Consider the following 7,220-nt stretch of genomic DNA (forward strand, 5'->3'; position numbering starts at 1 on the left):
GAGGGGGTGAATCAGGATCTGTAACACTTTAAACCTTTTCACAATACTTTAGTGCATTCACCATTTTTACCATCACATATCTAATGCATGATAACATAACTTGTAAAATAAAATTTTAATAACATGTAGATCTAATCTATCAATCACATGCATGGAATTTAAGTGCATAACACAAAGATTTGGTTACCTAGAAATCTTCTAAGGTGAAGATAACACTAGGGTGGGGATGACACCCATAAATATTCACTACTATAGTAATAAAGTTACATTAGGGTTACAATGTTGGTCAGTTCTGATGATCTACCCTCTAAGGGGTCTTCCCTACTAAAGGTTGTTAAGACTATTAGGTCTTACCCTATGAGAGGATTTTACACTTACAACAAAGTAAGGACTCAGTTAAGAGATTTACGAAGATCTGTTAATATCACTCTATTAAGAGATTATCCCTAACTCAATCTGTCAAAACTAATTTGATACTTGATCCTTAGTCTACTCTAAAAAGATGGTTTTGGATCTCCTCTCTTCAATATGATCTAATATAGCTTTATTGTCCTTTACTTCTTGATAAGGTTGCTTCCTCTATTCTACAATAACAACACTTAATTCTTTTGCCTTTTTTGACAAAGTTTACACTTTCACACTTGATCTGCTTCTATGATTGCATGAATAGCTTGCTCACTTCATCTCTATATATTAAACTAGGTTTAGATCTAATCTATTTAAAAATTTCTCAAAGATTTTTCTAGATGCTTCCTTATTTTGTATCTTCATCTAATTAGTTGATCACATCTGATAGGGAAATGTGATCCATGTCATAAAATATGTAATAGCCTCTATAACAATCTCTATAAGTATAAAATGTCATGTCAATGTTAGCCTGAGATGGTTTACATAAAAGTTTGCATCATTCCTGACTTGAATGTCAATTGTGCATTTCTGGACACTTACTATCTCTGATACTTGGCATTCATTATACATGTTATTATTTGTCGATCTCTACTATGCTCAACACCTTCTATGTAACTTAGAATCAATGTGCTTGGACTTCTCAACAATCTTTAGGCTCAATTTATACTAAAAATACGCAGTGACCAAAGACTTTCTCATCTCCTATAGAGCTCAACATATATATGTTTGTTTACAAGTCTTTATATGACTCAACCTATTTAAAGTAGCTCAGTCACAATGATGACCTTCTGACTTTGCCTAGTATATGACTAAGTGTTTGACCCTAATAAACAACAATAGTTAGAGATACAAATAGATTTATGTGGACTAGCATTAGTGAAAAGAAAATATAATCTAGAAAATGAAGAATATAAAAAGAAAATTGAGGATGCAATTGTTTTACATCTACACAGATTCAAGAGAATACCCCTTGAGTAATATTATGTGATTCCTGATGAGTCACAATAACTTATCGATGCAAAGTGGTCATCATCCCTACAATGGAAAAAGACATAATTGAAAAACATTTAATGGAAACTCAACTAGAGCTAAGTTCTAAAGATGTTAAGAAATTGTATGAATATCACAAGAAAAAAATTGGAGTAAAGGAAAGAGAAACTAAAATTCTAGTGCAAGACACTGAGAGATTACATTATGAGACAATAGATATGTGAAGAAAGATTCTAAATCCTGCTGAGAAGTCACAAGGGCACTCATCGCCTATTCATGTTTACGATACATTTACAATTTAAGAGATAATTAGTAGAGTGGTACAATATATTCCTCAATAGATATAGGAACTAGAAACGTAACAAAAGAAGTCACACACCAGTGAGGTCAGAGATGTTGACATAATTGGTTAGCCATAATCATCTAGAAGATATCTAGAGACAATTGCACAAGGCAGGAAAGATGAAATGATTGGAGAAAATTGGCAAAAAGAGTAACAAGAAAAAAGTGAGGAATCCTATTAAGTAAGAAACAAGCTCAGTCTTGAGTCAAGTGTTGTGAAGACAAGAAAACTATTAAAACTCCTAATAGAAGAAGAATTTGAAGATCTAGGTGAAGCAAAACTCATTCCTACACCTATGGATGTTAACAATTGGAAACCCAAAGCATTGATGGAATATTCATAAAAGGTGAAAAGAAAATCCACCAGAGATGACAAGAAGAAGAAAAAAGTGTTGAGATGGGATAGAAACATCTTAGTTTAACCATTACCCATATTTGAATGCAACAGGGATGATCCAATAATTGATTAATTGGAGATATTAATCAAAACTATGTATGATCAAGAGAAATAGTTGCAGTCTATGAGAATGGGCTTGGTTGAAGAGAAATTGAAGAAGAAAATAACGGGAAAAAAAAGGACAGAGAAGATTACTAAACATAAAGGTAAGTTGATAGATCTAGTCAAGGTCAAAGAAGCACTAACGAAGATAGGGAATACTTTTACCAAGATATCTAACTATTTAGATTCTATAGAAGATTTGGAACAAAAAAAAGATGAAGCCCATAAGGAATTGAAGAATCTAAGCAGCCAACTTGATCCAATATCAAGCTCAATTATTGCATCCAATGAAGAGGTGAAGAAGATCTTAAATAGGACAAGACAACTATAGGAGGTGAGGGATAGTAGAATGATGCATATATTAGAAGTACAAGCACACATATCCCCTATCCTAAAGGTGATGCAAAGTAACTTAAAGACATGTAGGAAGCATTGGAACTACTAAGTGCAGAATCAATTAACAAATTGGATGAGTTAGGAACTGAGATGCATGAATAGGTCACAAAATTAAGTTTCATAAAGAAGACTTAGGAGACATATCTAGAGTCAGAAAAGATGAATTACAATATTATCTTTGATAGAGTGTAACTTAATAGTTATATGATGTTAAAGATTGGACCTTTGATATTATTGCCAAAAGGGGAGAAGTATGTAACTCAATTTGGGGAGAAGTCTTGAGATCAATTAGGAGAGGTTCTAAGATCACAAGTTGATTAGAAGAAGTTTAAAAAGAGCAATGGGAGAAATTAAGAGTTCAAGAAGAGAAAGTAGAGGAGTTCAAGCTCAATGATTTAAAGGATATTCCAAGGTAAGGATATTTCGATCAATGTTGAAGGGGGAGGTTGTTGAGATTATTTTATTGGAAGATCATTACAAGATAATCAATATTACCTAATTATAAAGTTATATGATTATGAGATGGTTGTCATTTATGACAATCATAATATCTTTAGCATTCATTAGTGAGAACTAAGTTGGAACATCTGAATAGGTCCCTCGGAAAAGGAAAAAAAAGTTGATAGGTAAAGGAAGGACACCTATCACAATCATCAATCACTAAGTGGTGATCAATGTCTATAAGATAAAGGATAGAATATTTTAAAACTAGTCAAGGAAGATGTCAAATCTAGTAAGATAATCACATTCAAGAGTGTGAATCCACAAAGTTAATTATAAGTAAAGATGCAAGAATTACATTTGGAAAGGTAATACATTTTGATTAGTCTTGATGTAAAATAGGTAAAATAGAGATTAAGGTCAGCCCAGATGAATTAAAACATTGAGATATGTAAAATGCATGAGAAGACAGAGGGGGAAACCAAAAGTTCAAATGAAGGGTCATGATTAATAGGTAAAAGAGTAAGATTATTAAATGATATGATCTATAATAGAGCACGTAGAGTTGACAAGAATAAAATAGAGAGAAATATGTTAAAGAGATCAAATGGTGCAAGAAAGTGGATTAGAAAGAAATTAAAGCTAGCAAAAGAGAGTGATTAAGCAGTTGCAATAAGATATAGAGAAGAAAGTGATCTTGTAGTTGTGATAAGATATAAAGAAGAGAAGTGCATGATGTAAAAGAAATATATTAGAGAATAGAAGGGATCCAATAGACAAGGAATGATATAACCAAATCAAAGATTTAATTGTTTCCTTATTATAACAATTTGTAAATTCCTATATTAGGTAATTCCTAACAAGTTCTTGTTGTAAGTCCCTTAATAGGGAAGACTCTCAAAAGAGTTTTTAAATTCTTTAATGAGGTATATATTTAGAATATCTTTTTTCACTACAAACAAGGTACAAAGTCACTTCTAATAAAAAGAACCCTTAGAAAGGGTACTTGTATTCTCCTAATAGGGCAACTCATTTACTATAGTAGTGAATCTTTGTAGGTACCATTCCAATAGTAGTTTTTACCTCTTAACAAGGGTTTCCATATGACCAAAATCATTGTGTCATGTGCTATGTTTGTATGGTGATTTGATCTTATTATTGTTTATTTTATAATTCCTACTATATGTTTATTCATTTGAAAGATTGTAATTCATTTTTATAGATAGATAGTTAAAGTTTGTAGACATATGATTGTGTTGATTCCCCCCACCCCCAACTGTACTTCTCAGCACCTATAAAACCTAACAAACCTTCAATAAATTTTAAAGAAAATAACCACCTCAATATATATTATTTGAAACAGTTTTGAGTATTCAATCCTCACTCGTCTTGATATTTGATTAAAAGACCTCATCCTAGTAGAAGCATAAAATATTTTTGTCTTTTTAATTGATTTTTGTATGTTATATCGTTTTTGACATTTATTTCCAAAATGATTTATTAGCCTCAAGTAACAATATACTATAGAAAAATCAAAAGTGTATCATTAGACAAGAAACTAGTCTTATTCATTGCATTCTTCATCACCCATTCATTCAAATTTTACATCTATTTAGCTAATTTAATTTTCTCTTCAAAGATGCTCATAAAGTAGGTTTTAGTCTAAAATGTTATTTGGGTTTAATATGAAGTGTTAAGAATAATTTGAACATGTATTTGTTCTACCAAATTAATGGACAATTTCTACGAATTGTATAGTAGATTTTTAAAAATTAATATTAAAATCACATGACTCATATTTGAATTGATATTTTATGAGGTGTTATCTTTAAAAATGAAAATATTTTTAAAATATTAGAATAAAGAGGAAATTTTTAGGAGAATCCAACATTTATTCTATTCTATATAGTTCAAAATAGGAATTTGTTAAATAATTTTATAATATGATAAAAATTAAACATCTTTAGACTAGATAAAAATCCTCTTTTTTTAACTAACTTATTCTTATTTATGAACTCCATCAAATCCAACTACAATTTAGACACACAATTCATACCATTTTTTCTTCCAAATTTTGTAAATAGTATATAAATATACATTGATGTCATTTTTTTGAAGATTGAGTAATATTAAATTTATATCCCATAATATTTTGTATCCACTAGATTAGATGGATTATAAACATTCAATAAACTAAATTTTCAAATTCTAACATATGCTATATATCTTAGCATTCATCCAATTAAAACTTGAGGAAATCGCTTTAACCTACTTTCCTTGGATACCAAATTACATTAAGATTGCCCATGAATGTATTAACTTCAATACAAGCACTTTACCAAAAAGAATTTTTGAAATATTAGAAGTTTGTTCATTTCTACAACATAAAAATAATAGCATTGCATTCTTCCAACACATGTTTGATCAAGAATTATGTTTAGGATACATTACATTACTAACATTCTGTGAAAGAACCTTCATTTTTTCTCAAAGAGAATTACCCTCCCCTTATAAAAGACATTATATTTTGACCCAATGTAAAGTGAATAGACTCCTCAATTTCTTCGTGAATTTTAAAGAAATTAAAATCAGTGTTCTTTCGTTTATGCTTTGGAGAAAAATAGCTTTTAACTTTTCTAGAAACAATGACCAAGAGATGGATCAATAGGGTGATAGTCAATAAAAGGCAGCTGATAGATAATTCTTATGTATAAATTATGCGTAAGAAAAACTAAGCTAGGCTAATGAGATATAAAGATTGTAAATATATTCGTAATGACATAATGTGTTATTTAATTCATAGTGTCATTTCTCGTATAGTTTAAACCCCTACTATGATGTTATTGTCAAGTGTTCATGGTGGGGATTATGTCTCTCATCCATAGTCTTATTGATTCATAAGTCCAATCAAATCATTTAATAAATGTAAGGTAAACATGTCTACGTTAAAGTTGGAAAGGAGTTACAAAAGGAGTTTGAACATTTTGATGAAACAAGTCTCGAAGGTAGAATTAGTTCATTATGGTTGCTTCTCCCTTCTCTAAACACTTGGATAGAGAAATCAATGTTCCCTTTTCTAATAATTCCTATTTTTCTTTATCCTTACACATATGGCCTCTTTTTTTTAATCTTTAGAAGTTATAAATAAGTTTTTAGAGAAATAGTTGTAGTTTTGGTAGGTTGGGTCTTCATTTCTTAAGTTATGTTTTGTTAGCTTCAACCCATCAACCAAATTTACGGTATTTGTTTCATTAATAAAGATTTCATATTTACCTCTCTATTTTCGTGTGCATTCTAGTTTGGAAAATATAGATAATTCTTCAAAGGAATTTATGGTTTTTATCTCAAACAACCTAGAAGAACTATTTAATAGGTCCAAGTATTCTTATAAAAATAGATGAGTAACAGTCTAGCTAAACACAATATTTAAATTATATTGAAGAAACTTGTTTTGACTTGCTTGATTTTTTTTACCCTCAAAAGAAGTAGTAGCACTAAAATGGATAGAATTGGTGAACTTTTTTGACAATTGATGGAAGAATTCTTTAAAATTGATATAGATTATTCAATTTGATAAACAATTAAGATCACATTATAATGTTGTAATTTTTTTATAAAACGCTTATATATTGTTATGGCATTTTTTATGCTTAAAACTTTTATTGTTTACGAAAAAAATTGATGTAGATAAGTTAGAATGAAATGGCCCTCATAAAACCTTAGAAATAGGACATGTGCAAGACTCTAATTGAAATTAAAATACTACACTACTAACTGTAAAAATACAATGTTCTAAATTAATATATAATAATTGGAAGTAAATTGATTTAGACTTAATGTTATAATTTATACCTTTATTTTATGACAGAGTAAAATATAAATTACTTGTGAATATTCTAACTTTAGATACAATAAGGAACAAAACCTTAGAGGCTGGAAGCCTTGACCTCAAACAACACAATGTAGTGGACGTTTGTGCATCATGTTGGAGTCTTGTACAATAAGGAATAGAAAGTCTTAAGACAAGGCATGCATTAATCATGACTCTGGGACTTGTTTGTCACATGCACATAAATAAAGGACAAGAGTGTTTTGGATGATATCTAAGAGGTTTTAGTTAGTCAAATGCTCACTTTGGTGTCTC

This window comes from Cupressus sempervirens, chromosome 3 (assembly GCF_028749045.1).
Source record: "Cupressus sempervirens isolate cs-2001-9-10 chromosome 3, ASM2874904v1, whole genome shotgun sequence".
Classification (NCBI taxonomy): Eukaryota; Viridiplantae; Streptophyta; class Pinopsida; order Cupressales; family Cupressaceae; genus Cupressus; species Cupressus sempervirens.